Source organism: Thalia democratica, chromosome 2 (genome assembly GCF_965202585.1).
Source record: "Thalia democratica chromosome 2, ktThaDemo2.hap1.1, whole genome shotgun sequence".
Lineage (NCBI taxonomy): Eukaryota > Metazoa > Chordata > Thaliacea > Salpida > Salpidae > Thalia > Thalia democratica.
In genome coordinates, this window is record NC_139166.1 from 17,353,080 (window position 1) to 17,370,725 (window position 17,646).

The window sequence follows — 17,646 nt, forward strand, 5'->3', positions numbered from 1 at the left end:
CTTTAGTAATATTGTAATAGTAGTGCTACAATGGTTAACTCAAAGGTTACAAAAAGTGTTGTAATATCAGTAATTTATATTAGCTTACAAGAATAATTTAAAAAGTATTTTTTACTGTTGCAACTTTAGGTTCAATAACTACGTCAGAAAGTTTGAATAGTTACGTCACAAAGAAGAAAAAGGAGGTACAGGGACACAAAAACGTACTTTTACACACTGGATCGCGACGAAATTTAAAGAAATCATTACCTCACGTCAGAAAAAGTGTTATGACTTACAAAAACCCGCAGATATCAAAAATGTGGCGTGACGTTTGGAATAAAAAGGAAGAATCTCTCAGTATTTGTTTTGTTAAGTCTATTGAAAATATAAGTGAGAACACAAAACCGTTACCACTACTGAATTGCGGTGATCATGTCGTGATACTAAATCAAACAGGTAACTTTCCTAGCAAGTGGGGGAATAGTGGAGTGGTGGTGGAAGTGAAGGACTGCCATCAGTGTGTTGTCAAGGTTGATGGATCAGGTCGCTTAACTGTTCAAAATTGTAAGTTTCTAAGAAGATTTACCCCTCCTGTTTGCAAATCTCTAATAATATCCCTTATCTGCGAAAAGCAAACATACCACTGTAAAAGTTTGTCTTTTCTGTAAGGTTGCGAAAAAGATGTCAAGAAAAGTTTTAACGTTCTATGTTTTATAGAAGGAAGATTCTTTTTGTGAAGCATTGTGTAATTTCCTTCTGTACTAATGGTTTTCTTCAAAATGATGTTGAACTGCAATGGCTCGGATTTGCTTTGATCTATATTTTCTTGACTTATATTTTCTACAGAAAAGCAAACAGACAGCCAAAGTTTATTGCGAACAACAATGTGTCCGGGATGAGTGTGTGAAATTATCGGATCATTTGCAGCGTTTCCTTGTAAGACTTTACGATGCTTTTCAAGAGTTTCGTGACACCGATGATGCTAATACTCATTTATTGTAAAGTTGGAATGTTCACTGTAAATTAATGTTTTATGGTCTAATGAATGAGTTTCAGTCCAATGGTGACTACCTAAAGTTTGTAGTTGACTTTGCAGCAGACTAGTCTAACAGCCATCTATTCAAAGTGATCTTAGATGAGGACGTAGAGATTGACATTCAAAAATTCGAACTGTTGATTGGTATCGAGTATTTGGAAATTAAGTGTAGCAGTATCTCGTCAGTGTTTAATGCTATCAGTAATGCACCTTCTACTTTGTTTAAAGTCGAAAATATGATAAACATGTTTATCAGCAAATTAAGTGAAGTTTCAAGATGGTTAGATGAATGACGTGTGGTTCTTAAAAGCTTAAAAGCTGAAAAGTTCAAATCGGTGAAGCAATTAAGTTTCTGAATGCTTGTATTCAGCAACTGAGTTAAGAAAAGTAAAGATTAAGCTTCAAATTTTTTGTTAAAGTTTGTTTGTTTAAGTTGTAGTTTGTTTTAACAAATCATTTACTAGTGAACTAATTTAATTGTAAATTTTTAAATGATTTTTGTCTTTCTGAGTTTGATTTCGTTGAATTTTAGACCTGAAAAATGTTTTTAAGTTGTAACAAATTAAAAAAATTTTTTTTTTGTTTCACTAGGTAAATTTATCGTTTTATCTCCTTAGTAGATAAAATCTGGGGGGAGATGTAGAAGTATTTACCTAGTTTTAGTTATGTTTTATATTACAGACTTTAACATTCTTTTAACTAGTTTGTGAATAAACTCAACAAAGAAAGATATATTTATTTAGTAAGTAGAAGAAAATGATCAATTTCTATAACAAACAATGCATAGGCAAACATAAATAGTTTATAAAAATTGCAATTGTAAACTTAATTTATTTTCTAAAAAAAAATATTTATCAACTAGTCTGACAGAAATTTGAACCCTTGACCGTTGGATAAAACGTCCTAAGCTTTACCGACTGAGCTAGCCAGACTCATGTCAATAATGAAATTGTAGCGTTTATAAATAAAACCGTCATACATTGTGACGTAACTATTCAAACTTTCTGACGTAGTTATTGAACCTAAAGTTGCAACAGTAGAAAATACTTTTTAAATTATTCTTGTAAGCTAATATAAATTACTGATATTACAACACTTTTTGTAACCTTTTAGTTAACCATTGTAGCACTACTATTACAATATTACTAAAGTTGCATACACTAAAGCAATTGGTTTCAGTTTTATTTTTTAACACTTATTTTTTGAAAATAAATCAAAACCTTGTTTACGTATTTTTTTTTTGACTAGTTAAGCAATCAGAAAGGTCTTTTATTTTATTTTTGTAATAACTTAATTATCTTTAAAAGTTTTAGATAACTTCGGAGTACATACTATAACATACTCGGAGTATTGAAAGCATAACATAAAAGTTTAAATACTAGAAGAAATGAATAGTTAATCAAAAAAAATTATTTGATATGTTAAAATACAAACACTTTAAAAGATCTTACTATTACAGTCTAGAGGCTATTCTGTAAGCCTAGTGCAAATGTTGTACGGCTGTTGATTAATATATTACTAATTTATAGTCGTATAGACACACCCGCCTAACTGTTCAACATCAAGCAAAGTTTTCTTGCGTAAAGCATAAATTGTTAACTATCAACCAAAACTATTAAGCATCAAGCAAAATTATTCAACATCATAAAAAATATTAAGAATGAAGCAAAACTATTAGTCATCAAGCTTAATTATTCGACATCAAAATACTATTTTATTTTATTTGAAGAGGAGGGGACACTCGGATTTGAACCAAGGGCCTATCGATCTGCAGTCGATTGCTCTACCACTGAGCTATATCCCCTCACATCCATATGAATACAGAACAAAATATAAACAGTTTGTCAGCGTTGCCTAAAGCAAAACTGTTAACAACTGATTGAATTCGACTTATTTTTTTGTAGCTGAATAATCCTTTTGCAATAGTTTTTAAACCTTTACGACAAACTCTTACTAAAACACTTTAAAACTTTTTCCTTTCACTAAAAACTCAATATTTAACAAAAAAAAGTTAACTTTTATTTAGTTTCTGTTATTTAAACACTATATTTGAAATAATTTTTCGAATTTTTTTATTTTACAACAATGAATGAATAACATTTTAAAAGGTAGTAACGTTAATGTAGTTTACAATACTAAATAAAAACAATCACTCTTTTGTATACGTTTTAGGTTTATTGAATTATAATTTAACTTTATAAGAACTTAAACATCTAAAGTATCGAACATAACACTTCTTTAGCACTATATATTTTTTTCAAGAATGCTTACTTACTAATTAGTTTAATTAAGTTTATTTTATGATGTATATATGTAAAACTTGAATAGATTTTTTTTAAAGAACCTTTTTTATTTAAAATGTGATTAAAGCTAACGTTTAATCCAACTTATTAATTTCTTAATTTATTTAATTTCATGTATTTTAAGTACAAAAAGTTACATAAAGGTGTTCATAGATTTGTGTAGTTTATAAACGAAATTTGTTACACAGCTTAAAAACTAACTTCTAATTTTCTATTCAAATAAAAAGTTCCTACACCGGGAATCGAACCCGGGCCGCCTGGGTGAAAGCCAGGAATCCTAACCACTAGACCATGTAGGACTATGGTTCAAAGAAATATTTTGCATTTATATATGTATACGTAAGCGTTATGACGTGTCAATTAAAGCACGTTTATGTAACTTAAACTTCTGTGAGCTTTATTACTTGAAACTTTTGTGCTATATCTTTATATTTCAAACTATTTGTATGTTAAGTTTTAAAATTTTTTAAATATTTTTAAGTACTCATAACAATCAAAATGTTCTTTTTTATAAACAGTAAGTTATTTATTATATGTTGCTAACTTAACTTAGTTTAGTTTTGTAAATTATTGAAACATAAACTTAAAAAAAAGTTTTGACAAAATTTTTCGTTTAAAAAAATCATTCCTAACAATATATGTATACATATATGTTTTAAAGTCTTACTAAAGCGCATTGCAGTTTATTTGTATAAATACTTATACACTTTACTTTATACTTTTCAAGAAAATAAATGTTAAGTCCCTCTTACTTTTAATAAAATAATTACAACCTTTCTGTTTATAAACTGAGTGATTATTCGAAAAGATTATCATAAAGCTTTTTTTTATCTGTTCAAACTACATTTAGAAAAAGTTTTATAATATTTAAGCTTTTTCTACTTTTAAAGTCGCTTAAACATTTTAAATTCTAACTCAACAACTTTTAAATTTTATTTTAGTCTCTTAAAACTTACAGTTAATGGTGAACATATTTCAAACTTAGTAAAACTTAACTTGATAAAATAAACAAATGTAATTTACAAATAACTAAAACTTACTTAAGTAACTTATGCTACAAAAAATTATTTTTGTTATTTTTTGCCTATATTCTTGCCACACACATTAGCGCCAGAGTGTATTATTGTTTTTTTGTTACTCTTATGTTGTTCAGTTGCTTCTTTAGTGAGTTTATTTGATTGCTTTTCTTAGAATAAACTTTGTTAGCACAGTTTTTACTTGTATTATATATATTTAGCAGTACATAATAACTAATCACTCTGATACTTATACATACTTAGTTTTTAAGATAGTTGTTACTAAGGTGTTCTGGACTCTAACTTAAATAAGATATATAGTATTAAAAAGTTTACAACTCCTTATACTTAGCATTTAATTTATATTTAATTAGTAAAAGTAATCTCCTAACTCAGACCTTGGGGATTGTAATGCATAAAGCACAACCATTGTAACATAAATCATAAAAAAGCACAACTACATAACGTTGAAAAAATATATACGTTAAGAAACAAAACAACTATGTTAAATAAATCACTATATAAAGTAAAGTGATTTTAACATGAACAAAAGATAAGTACATTTTAAGTAGGTAAAAGGCATGCCTCGACCCGGGATTGAACCAGGGACCTTCAGATCTCTTCAGTCTGACGCTCTCCCGACTGAGCTATCGAGGCTTGTGGAAAATAACATTTTGTAACGTCTATATTCATCATACAAATTCAAATACTGAATTACATCAACATTTTCGCTATTTTAATTCACCCATGAAAAGTATTTGCTTTACATAAACTAAATTATTTTCAGACAATTTGTTTATTATAAAAACATAAGTAGAAAAGGAACAAATTTTGTTCGACTTTACTAAACTGTGTTTAACTATACTAGAAAATATTTCTATTATCTAAATCAGAATCTAACAAATGTTTTAAACTAAATAATGTATGACTTTACTTAATCGTGTCAGACTTTAAAAAATAATTTTTCACTTTACTAAAGTTTTTGACTTTACTAAATCAGGTTAAATTTTATTAAATCATGTTTGAATTTATCAAATCAAATTTGACTTAACTAAATCAGGTTAAATTTTACTAAATCAAGTTTTATTTTACGAAATCATGTTTGATTTCACTAACCTTTGTATGACTTATACTTTACTTAATCTTGTTTGATTTACTAAATCATGTTTGACCTAACTAAAATATGTTTTAATCAACTAAATCAGAATTTTTTTAAACTAAGTCATGTATAAATTTACTGAATAATGTGTGACTCAATTAAATCCGTTTAGTTTTACTAAATCATGCTGGACTAAATTAAGTCATGTTTGATTTTACTATATAGTTTATGGAACGGCAAAAAAAGCACTCAAAAATATTTAATCAAAGGACCTAGTGTACGAAAAAACCTTTCGGTTTTTATTACACTTTGAATATCTTAAATCATATTTAATTTTACTAAATCATGTTTTATTAACTAAATCATGTTTGACTTTGCAAAATTAAAAATGAAATAAGTAATCATAAGTTATTAAAAACTTTATTAAACTTGTTCAGACAAATATAAGTTCTTAAAAATTATGTATAATTAAAACAATGAGCTGATTTTTTTCTAATAAGATCTGCAATAAGCTGTGTATTAAAGTAAGGTCTTGTTTTATTACTAATGATTAGTATTTTTTACATATTAAACAAAAAAAATAAACAAGTAAAATAATAAAGAGTGTTGTGCTCTCATTTATTTTAGCTAAATTGTTAAAAAAAAATCAAATAAGATAAAAGTATATATTGTAACCATTACTTAAATGTGTAGGAGCCGGGCATAGTTCTGGTACCTCTCGCATGCTAAGCGAGCGCTCTACAATCTGAGCCAGACCCCCATGTGATTACAAGCGATTCGTAGCGTTTATAATGCATTAATTAACGTTTCCATTATTACGTCACAAAACTGTTGTGACATATGCAGTTTGTGACACACTAACTCTTTAGGGTATGTTTATAATTTAAACTGTATTTTAAAATTTCTAGTTTTCAATGTGTGAAATTCTTTAAAAAAATCTACTCTATAATTACGTCATAACAGTTTGTGATCTGCACGTGTGGGTTCAAACCCATCTCCATATTTTTCTTTGAAATTAATTCCAAAAAGTCGTATTATACTTTGAAGGTTTAGTGTAAATTTATTTACTAATACTTTAATACATTTATATAGTTTTATTTGTATTTGTTTATTACGAAAATAAGTCTTACTTTAATTTTTGTTTATAAAATAAGTTACTGTTTTATTTAAATTTAACTTTTTTTTAAACCGTTTAAAAATATGACTTGTTAATTGTAATTTATGCAAATTTTAACACTGCAACATTTATTTATTAACTTATAAACATTTATTAGTTCATTTTTTATGAAAAAATTTCAAAAGTGTAAACAATTTCAATTTTATTGTAAACACTATTTCCTACATTTTATGGTAGCTTTTATTAAATTTGATATTTTTAATCTAAATTAAAAGTAATACTTGTTTTACATAAGTTTAGAATGTATCTATAAAATATTTATTTTACAATTTTAAAATTTTAATTTAATTTTTATTTAGTTATAAAAGCATATAAAACATATTTATCTGTTTACAAATAAAAGTGTGCAAAAACTTAGATTTAAGAACTATGATAGGTTACAATTACAATTTAAACCACATGTAAACAAGCTAATTTAGTTTATATCATTCTCGGTGTTTACAAGCTTCTTTAAAAAAAATTGTAAAGGTATGCATTTATTATTTAAGTATATAGAAAAAACAATCATGGTTACTATAACAACCTTCGGTAGCTCAGTTGGTACGCATTAAAAACTATTATAAAAGTCTACTTCCAAAATATTGTTCGTAAATTGTTATTTAGAAATTTTTAAGCTTTAAAGACTTCAATTGGTACGCATATATTAACTTAACAGTAGAAGCGCATAAAGCCATACTAGTGAGTTGATAAAAGCAATCAAAAAATGTTCAACTTTAGAAGCATACTTATGTTAAAATATGCCGTGTTGATGTACTTAATAAACAAAATTAATTGTTAAGTGCACAAGTGCTTCAAACACTAACGTTTATAAACACAAATTTGTGCTTTTTTCTAGCGCCTTCGATAGCTCAGTTGGTAGAGCGGTGGACTGTAGTAAGTCGTTAGAAATCCATAGGTCGCTGGTTCGACTCCGGCTCGAAGGACTATTTTAGTTTCATCAAACTTTATGTTTTTCGTGATTAATATAAATAATGTTTTATTTAACATTTTTTTATTTTTAAAATCAACAAGTTTAACTATTTCTTGAAATATCATTTTATAAAGAAGTATTTTACTAAAAAAACATGTTATGATTTAAATTTTAACTGAATTTCTAGATAATTATATAAAACATCAAATATTTAAATACAATAATAATTAGTAGTTCAATTTTTTTTTTTCAAAACAGGCAAACTCCTTATTTTATACCAGTTTTTTCTTTAACGAAATAAATTTTAAGTGATAAAACTTACATTACTGTTAAAAATTATTAATGAAGTATTTGAAGGCAGTATTATAAAAATAATTCATTTAATTGTTGTCATCTTTTATTTTCAAAAAACAAATATCTAGAAGACTTTATTGAAATAATTGTTATACTTTTAAGTTAGTTCTGTCGTTAATATTGAAACTTGCACCATTTATATATTAATGGTAACCAACAAAAGCCGATTGATCTATCATTGTTTTATGATTACAAAAACAAAAAGGCAATGCTAAGAATAACAAATAACCTTGATACTTAATTTTAAATGTAAAAATTCTGCCGCTTAAGTTCGAACTTTTTGATTAAGTAAAAAGTTTGTGTAGAAAGTGTAACTTATTCTTAAGAAAAACTTGTTCCTTTAAATAAGTGTTAAGAAGTTTAGTTTTAAACATTTTTAGTTAAAATATATAAAAACTAATACGAATTAGTACAAAGTTAATAAACACACCAAGCAAGTTATTCAAATGCATTAAACAAAACATGATTTTCTTAATCATGTACAACACAGTTGAAACTTTAATAAAAATTATTTCAAAAAAGCCGGACTAAGTTTTAGTTGTTAAAAGAAAATAAAAAACAGTGAAACTGTGATTTATTTAGATTCAAAAACACTTAAACTTGGATCACATTTTAGTTTATATGAAGTTATCATAGAAAAGTATTTATGGCATAGTTTACAATTAGAGGTGATATAATAAGACCAGGAAGAAAAACTAAAATCATGACTTTTAATAATTTCTAAACCAAATCAAAAGTCATTTAAAAACTTAATAGACTACAGAGACTCTGGTTTATATATTAAATAACTAGTAATTTAGATTTAGCTTTAGTGTGAAGGACAATAATTTAGATAAATTTGCACTTTTTTGGCTGTGTTTAAAATACGAGCTCAAAAAGCCTACAATTATATTTTGTTCTCTGGTTTATAGTTTGAAAAATTAAGCAGGAAGTAATGAAAAATAAACAAAACTGTTATATTGGTTATTATTGTTGTATAAAACAACTCGTTATCTTTAATAAAAAACCAAAATAATAAATTTTAAGTTTTTAGGGGAAACTCGTTAAAAAATTTAAAAAAATAAATTATAAAATTTTCCTTTTTTTTGTTGAAAAGAAATTAAAAAAAAATCTTTTTTAAATAATTCAGTTTCTCGGATGTGATAAGAAAAAATAAAACAAACTAAATTAAGACAATATTCAATCAAATAAGCAAAAGTGCATTGTCCGGGGTCGAACCCGGGCCTCCCGCGTGGCAGGCGAGAATTCTACCACTGAACCAACAATGCTTGTTTCAACATCAAAATTTATAGTATATAAACCAAGTGGTTATCAAATGCAGCGTATCTGCATTTGCTTATCAAAAGTAGCAACTGTTGTGATGATATAAACAATCAAGTGTTCATTTAGCTTTGATCTTATGCGACTTGAATATTAGTGCATTTTAGTATTTACTTTTTTTTAACTATTTTATTAGCGGCTAAATATTTAGTTTTTGTTCATTTTTAAATTATAACCATTTTTAAATAGAATATTTATTTTAAAAATGTTGTTTTATCTTTATTACAGTAAAACAATTCATGTACAAACTAGAAAATTTTGATAGTAACACTAACCAAAATTTGTATATCACAATTTAAAACTAGCTTATTTATTTATAAAACTAATTTACCATTTTATTTTCGTTTATTTAAATAATAACAGACATTATTTGGTTGAAAACTGAAACAAATTTACAGTTGCAACTACTTAAGCTTAGTAGAAAAAAGTTGAGAAATTTTGTAAAAATATCAAAATTTACTTAAATTTTGTTAAAACCAAGTTGTCACTTTGATATCTAACTTTGTCAAACATTTTAGAAGCCGGTTGTTAAAAATACAAAACTAAAAATTAATAATGTTTTTAGACGTGTCAATTAAGACAATTAAAATGTTTGCATTCAAACATGCCATACGCAGTAAGTAAAATTTGTGAATGAAACATTAATAGGTATATCCTTTTTCTACGTTTGTGTAAGCACGATGATGACCAATAAAACCAGGGAACTATTTCTTTCTTATTAAATGTATTTGTTTGGAAAGCTCCTTAATTGTATTCTATTTGTAGTGTACGACTCGATAACAGAAACGTTTTTTCGTGCACCAGGTCCTAGGACCAAACACTTTTGGTATTTTATTTTTGTCGTTCAGTAAACTATTCTACAAATTGCTCAAGACTATACTTGGATAAAAATATTTAGCCTAGTTTAATCTTCTGATCCCATTAAAAATCGTAAGGTTATGGTAGTTGAAATTGTATAATAAAAAATAGTTGATAGAATCCTTTCATAATAACGATTAATCTTTAATTAACATTTAATTCATACAAAGCTATTTTATTAGATTATAAATTAAATAGTGCCTATGAGAATGAGACTTTTATTTATACTTTACTAAATTAAGAAAATTTAAGCCATAGCTTTAAAATTAACATAACTTAATGAAATTAGTAATTTTTGTAGCTAATGAGAATTTGGTATTTATATTTAAAAAAAAATTCAACAAGTATTTGTTTATGATTCATCTGAAATGTAGTATATAATAATTGTTCTTGATAGCGTAAGCTATTAAGGTATTCTTTTTCACCTAAAGAAAGCTGTAGGAAAATACTTAATTTTTGATTAGACTATTAACACCATTCATCGTTAGTTCTATATTATAAACAATTTTTTTAAGAACCATAGTAGCTAAAACTTAAATATGACGTCAAGAAATTCACTAATTAGTTTTAAACAACAGCTAACGAACAACGTAAATCAAAATTCAACGACCGACAAGCAAAATTTCTCTATAAGTTTGCAGTTTACTAAACCACGTGATTACATATTTTCAACGAGCGTCAAAGCTATCGAGCAAAAACACGTTTAAAATTTGCAGCGAAATATTATAGCATATTTTGTCGAGCTAAGGGCAAAAAAATTAACGCTTGAACGAACATATGCTAGCATTCGAGTGCGCTACAGATTTACTTGCCTTGACATTTGGGTTTATATACAGTATTTTTTCGACTTGAGACAAGCGTCGATGGTGTAACGGTTAGCATTGGTGCCTTCCAAGCACTAGTTCCGGGTTCGACGCACTTTTGTATTTTTGGTACAGTAGTGAAATATTTTGCATGTAAGAATGGAATGATGTAAATGTTTTAAGTAGAAATGAATAATTTCAAACTAATTTTAGCAAGCTTTATGAAACTTTAATAAAAATTGTAGAATGACTACTGATGTAAATATAAAATTTTTGACTGTACTTTATTTTGAAATTATAAAGTTTGAATCAAGTAGTAAGCAAGTAATTCAGTAATTATTTTCATGACTAGATACAAGATATTGAAAAAAAAATTCGAGTAGCTAGTTATTTGTTGGAATGTACTAATACTCTTGTTTTTAATTTTTACATAACTGTATTTTTTTCATGGTTTAGTAGTCAAGTCAAAAATCAAAAGTCAAGCTCACCTACTTAATTATGTACTACCATTTAAAGTTAACTAGTAGTTATATTTACTAGAAAATATCGTTAAAAAACAGGTCATAAATTGTACCTATTTTCTTTTTAATATACATTCATAAATATTGTTCTGTTGACCCTGCTTAAACAATATGTTGTTTTAGATTCTGTTTGATATTAAAAAAAAAAAATAAAAAACACAAAATCAGCTGTAATAAAACAATGTTATTATCAAAAGATAGTTCATTCACCAAAAAACAAAAAGAAACCACGCCCAACGTGGGGCTCGAACCCACGACCGTTGGATTAAGAGTCCAACGCTCTACCGACTGAGCTAGCCGGGCGCTTGCAATATAGTCTTGTTACAGCTACTTATTTGATAAATTTTAATTCAAACTCTCATTGATTTCTTTTATTGTGTATTACCGGTTAACAATTGTTATCAATTTATTTATAAATAATGCTTTTAAAGTTACGTTAAAGTAATATATTTTTTTAATTTATGTAAGTAGTTTTTAGATAGTTTCCTAAAAATAAAATTCATTTTTATTCACACATACTGGTCTACTAATTAAAATATATTTTATAGATACATTATTATGCATAAATAACGGTATTAAATTTTAGTCATGAAGTTTAGTATATGAATTGTTTTTCTTTTTTATATACTTTTATATTGATAAGTTTTATTGGTAGTGTCATATTCTTCATAATTTTTTTTTCCTAATATATTTATTAACATAACCAATTTATTTCTTAAAGCTTTGTATATAGCTAACAAGTATGTGAACGGGTCAAATATGCACGAAGACACTTTTGCAAGATTTTAATTAATTTTAATATTAAGATTTTAATTTTACTCCAATAAATCTTTTATAGTCATTAAGAAGTTGCTTGTTTATTTAGAACTTCACATATTTTTTTAACAATTTTTATTTTTATAATTTTTTTTTAACGTTCAATTCATATGATATATAGTGAAATTATAAAAACTGTAATATTTTATAGCTAGAGTGAATAACACAAAAATTAAATTAATAATTTATCATTAAGAAAAATTAAAGCAGCTAAAATTGTTTACTAAATAAATAGTTTAATGACGATTAAAAATAACATTTAATCATAATAATTAATTCATTTTGATTAAAAAGTATATGGCCAGTACGGGGATCGAAACGCGTTATTAGCACGACGCTCTAACCAACTGAGTTAACCGGCCACTCATGTAGACTATATTTTGTACGTATATAAAACATTGTGGTTTATAGTGATGTTGTTTTTAGTGACTTCCAAGAATGTATAATTCAAATTGTTTACTACACCAACTTATCTTTGGTTCATGTTTTATATAGTACTGATATGTTCTATGTACAACATACGATTTTTTAGTTTCTTACTTTTTTAAGAAAAGTAAAATAATACTTTAAAATTCAATTTATATTTATACCTTAGAACTTAAGGCTCTTTTGATGTAATTATAAAATTTGAACGTTCGCTCAAAATATAACTCAGCGTAAGCCAAATATTTTTAACTAAAACAGAAAAAAAAAAACTTTCTTTTCAAATCTTAAGCTTATTTGTTTTAACCTGTTTGTTTAAATTTAATTTTGTTTAAATTAATGATTGTAATATTAACATTATGTTAACAGTTAAATTTTTCAGATGCTATATGGTTACTTATTCAAACATAGTATAAGTATCGAAAACTAGTTGTCAACTTCGGAAAATCAGTATATCGCCAGGTTAGTTTATGTTAAGGTTAGTAAAATGTAAGCTACTTAATAATAATATAATTTTAAAACATAAACAAAAAATATACTTACAATTAGCATGCTTATAAGATTCGTGAACAACAAGAAAAAAATTTCTTGTAACTAAAACACTAGGTTAATTACTGCTTTTACTGTTTAAAATTCAATTGTTGTATCGTGACGTAATTATTACTTAGGCATATAAAATCTTATAGTTCTATTAATTTGAAGTTTTTAAATTAGTTACTTTTGTTGGTTTAAAAATTTGCTTGTATAAGTTAAAATAGTGGGGAAAGGGTCAAAATTATACGAAGACAAAATTGCACGATGGCACAAAACTGCACGAAGATACTTTTGCAAGAACACACTTTTGCACCAAGGGTCAATTTTGGACGTAGGGTCATTTTTGCACGAGAGTAAAATAAAACAAAAGAAAACTATAAGATAAATTGATATAATAACAAAAAGGATAGAAAAATAATTTAAATTCAAAAAAAAAAAAAATTAACCCCTGCAAAAATTTCTTCGTGCAAAAGTGACCCTTCGTTCAAAAGTGTCTTAGTGCAAGTTTATTACGTGCAATTTTATCCTCACGTGCAAAAGTGTCTTCGTGCAATTTTCTACGCTCGTTTAAACTTGAAAGCTACACTACATAGAAAATAGTGATGTATTTATCAAATTTTCTTAAGTTTAAAAATAAAGCATTTTAAAATGAAAACATGAACGTATTAACTCTTTTTTTTTATTTAATCAAGTTCCCCCATAAGCGTTCGCTACTTCCATCTTCTCATCAGTACAAGTCATCAGATTTTCTGCGGATTCCTTATTTCTCCGATGTGATGTAAAATTTTCCAGTTAATGATGTAATCAGTATTTTTGTTTTTAAACTTTCAAATATATTTCGACAGTTCACCGCTTTCCTTGTGGACTTGAAAATTTCTAATATGGCTATACCACCTTGTTTTAAAAGGCCCCCAGTGCTTCCTAGTTATTGCTGTATTCCTTTTTTTTTTTGTGGTAACCGTAGCTTTATAAATTAAGTTTTTAGAGAGGCATTTGTTTTTGAGTGGGCATAAGTTTTTGTTTCTGCAATTGCAAAGTGATTTTTCTGTGCTAGTGCTTTCAGTTTTTTCTATATTATTTGATGCCTTTTTAAAACGTTCTTGAATTAACATTTTTATATTACTCATGCAACAATACGAAAACTTTCAATTAGAATTAAAAACTAACTTTAAAGTTAATTGAATTAAAAAATATTAACCCGTGCCTTCTAGCAGTATGTCTGTTATGTTTGTATTTAAATAAATGTTTGAAGCTTAGTTTAGCAGAACTTAGTTTTGAAACAATTTTTTTTAATTTTTGATTTTTTTGAACTCAGTATAAGCCAAGTTTATGAGCACTAAAAGCTTAATTAAATTTTTTAAAGTTTAAACACTTTATCAACTGAATACTTACAAAAAAAGTACTACTATTAAAAGGTAATAGTAGTAGTACTACTAAAATCCTTAATCTAAAGATTACTAACAATGTTGTATTACCAGTAATTTATAACAGCCTAAATACTAAAAGAAAAATTTGAAAAGTTTTTTCTATTTTGCAACATTAGTTGCAATAATTACGTAACAAAATTTGATTTATTACGTCACGATGTAAAACAGTTTTATTTATAAACACAACAATTTCATTACCGACGTGAGCCTGGTTAGCTCAGTCGGTAGAGCGTTGGACTTTTAATCCAACGGTCAGGGGTTCAAGTCCCCTGTCAAGCTCCATTTTGACTAAGTTTTTAGGAAATGATCCAATTTTATCATCATGTTTGCCTAAGCATTGTTTTTTTTTAAATAATTCATTTTTCTTCTACTTACGAAGTATATATTTTATTGAACCTATTTACGAGTGAGTTTATATTGATATAATTTTATTGGTACTTATTGTTGGATATAAGAATTAAATAACAAAACTAAAACATAACTAAATAACATTTAAATAACAAATTTTTTTAAAGTTTAGTATTTTGTAACTATAAACTATATATACTTAAAAAATTTTATATACTTAGTTTCTCAATATGATTTGTTTTGTATTGAAAACTACTTAACTATATAAGCTAAAAAAGTATGTCTTAATGACGAGCTGCGATGGCCGAGTGGTTAAGGCGTTGGACTCGAAATCCCATGGGCATTGCCCGCGCAGATTTAAATCCTGCTCGCAGCGTACTATTTTGTACTGGAACTGCTGTAGTATATAATTTATATAAATATAAAAGTGGATTTTTTAATTGATAAAAGGTGTATAGATTTTTTTCGTTTTACTTTTAGTATTTTAAAGTGGGATGACTTTTCACTTAGCTTAAATACAAACTTGCGTCTAAAATCATTTCAAAATTTTTTAGATATAGTTTTTAAATTCACGACGACCTACATAAATTTTTTTCTACAAAATTTGACTTTTTCTTTTAAATAGTTTCTTTATAAAAACTGCCGGTTTAAACAAATAAACTACTTGATGTTTATCAAAACAATCGGCTTTATAGTTATTTAATGTTTTAAAGCAGGGTTTCCCAAACTCATTTACTAAATCGCCCCCTTTTCAGTAATTTGAAAAAAAATCGCCCCCCACGATTATACAAAGTAGTTTTTCTTTTTAGTACAAACTTTTGAGATAAAAAAAATTGTGTTCGAAATGTAATTTAGTCTATTACTTCTTATGCACGCACTTTTGTGTTCAAAGTAGTTTACAGGGCTTTAGAAAATAATTCACAGTTATTTTCTTAGAAGCCCAGTAAAGTGCATAAAATACTTTAATATTAAAAAGCCTTGTGTAATCTGTAATCAATCCTGTTTAAATATGAACTGTTTTGAAACTAATGAAACTTTTAGGTCAGTGGTGAACAACTTTTGCAGTGAGCAACATAATTTACTAACAAATTCTTTCTAGTTTCAACTCGTTAAAAAATGTAATTGCGGGCTGCACGATTTAAAAAAATAACAAATAAGAAAATAAAAAACTCGAGTAAAATTGTAATAAAATTATTTAGTATTATTGTGATCTAGGAAATACTATTGTGAACTGAAAACGAAATGAAAGTGTATTTCAAAATAGTAAGTATCAAAAAACTAAATTTAATTTATTTTGCACAAGTAGTTTTCAATTTACTTAGCGGGTCGAAATTCGACTGGATCTGCGACTGGATCTGAGCAGTACGTTACCTATCTGAAATCTTAAATGAAGCCTGACATTATAATAATATCTCATATAACGAATTTTGGACATTTAGAATTTAATACTAAGTAACTTATTTAAGCCGCACAAAATACTTAAATTACTTTATAAATAGGCATATTCTAAAATAACTATACCAGAGATTTAAAACCATAAAAAAATGAACAGTTTATTTTACACATAATAAAATAAAAATTGAAAAATAATTTCTGATCTAGTTTGAGGAACTTTGACCGACTGGTTGATTATCTCACATGAAAAGTGGTTTCATCAAGTTAATGCAGTAAATTTATAATTTCAATGCTATGATATATTGTTAGCAAGTTAGTTGTAAAGTTAAAACTTTAATTTTAAATTTTTTAAATTATTTTTCTCGTAGTAGAATACCATGAAATAGTATTTGACTGGGAATAATCTTTAGGGAACTAAACCTTTATTCTAACATTTTTTTTTCTTTATTTAAATTCAAAAAAAAATCCAATGTTTGACAGTTAATTCTGTGAACAGAAAGTAATCAATTAAAAAAAACTTTTAACTAGGTTAAAATTTAGTTTTGTAATTGTAGCAGTCTTTTTGATGGCTTATTTTATTCTGTTTAAAAAGTTTTTTTTTTCAGGCTATTAGATAGTTTAACAGAGGAAAATAGTGAAAAACTAAAAGCTAGTGTTGAAATATTTAAATAAACTAAGTATATTCTAATTGCTAATATATATTGAATTAAGATAAAACAAAAAATATTTGTATTAACAGTTTAAAACTCCTTATATGATAAAAAAAAATTTAACAATAGTAAATCAAGTTAGAAAATAAAATTGAGTTTAAGAAACTTTTAAATGAAAACGTAGAAGTCATTTCAAATAGAGGCCTCAAATTTATACTCTTTTAAAACCAAAAAATTATTTTTAGAAATAAAAACTTTAATGGTTATCAAAACTTTACAATCAGATAATAGTTATATAGCGATATAAGTTATATACAGATTAAACAAGTAATAACAAAAACCTGTCAAATAAAGGTCTTTCAAACAAATATTTTAATCACTATGCTATAAAAACTTTTAGTGTAATGTAAAACGACGAATATGAACTACGAAATTAACCAGGTCAAAATAAAACTATTAACAACTTTAAAACATAAACCATTTAATAGATATAGTAGACTTCCGCTTGAGTTCGGACTTAAAAAAAAAATCAAAAAGTGCAAACTCAAAAAATTATTACCACATTTTTTTTACAAAATGACAAATTTCAATGTGTTATATGCAATAATGTTATGAAAAAACATGAAATCCACTAAAACATAAAACAAACTTTAATTAAAAAAAAAAGATCTATA

General features: G+C 26.2%; 6 non-coding genes across 6 annotated transcripts; 2 read left to right on the forward strand and 4 right to left on the reverse strand.

Annotated features, from left to right (window-relative positions):
• Positions 1 to 2,750: 2,750 nt before the first annotated feature.
• Trnac-gca (transfer RNA cysteine (anticodon GCA)) lies at positions 2,751 to 2,822 on the reverse strand. The gene has a single exon. It is a non-coding gene; the product is annotated as a tRNA-Cys (tRNA).
• A 726-nt stretch (positions 2,823 to 3,548) lies between these two features.
• Positions 3,549 to 3,620, reverse strand: Trnae-uuc (transfer RNA glutamic acid (anticodon UUC)). Its single transcript has one exon. It is a non-coding gene; the product is annotated as a tRNA-Glu (tRNA).
• A 1,299-nt stretch (positions 3,621 to 4,919) lies between these two features.
• Positions 4,920 to 4,994, reverse strand: Trnaf-gaa (transfer RNA phenylalanine (anticodon GAA)). Its single transcript has one exon. It is a non-coding gene; the product is annotated as a tRNA-Phe (tRNA).
• Positions 4,995 to 7,450: 2,456 nt separating this feature from the next.
• Trnay-gua (transfer RNA tyrosine (anticodon GUA)) lies at positions 7,451 to 7,536 on the forward strand. Its single transcript is given in 2 exon segments — positions 7,451 to 7,487; positions 7,501 to 7,536. It is a non-coding gene; the product is annotated as a tRNA-Tyr (tRNA).
• Positions 7,537 to 11,609: 4,073 nt separating this feature from the next.
• Positions 11,610 to 11,682, reverse strand: Trnak-cuu (transfer RNA lysine (anticodon CUU)). Its single transcript has one exon. It is a non-coding gene; the product is annotated as a tRNA-Lys (tRNA).
• A 3,539-nt stretch (positions 11,683 to 15,221) lies between these two features.
• On the forward strand, positions 15,222 to 15,303 carry Trnas-cga (transfer RNA serine (anticodon CGA)). The gene has a single exon. It is a non-coding gene; the product is annotated as a tRNA-Ser (tRNA).
• Positions 15,304 to 17,646: the final 2,343 nt, after the last annotated feature.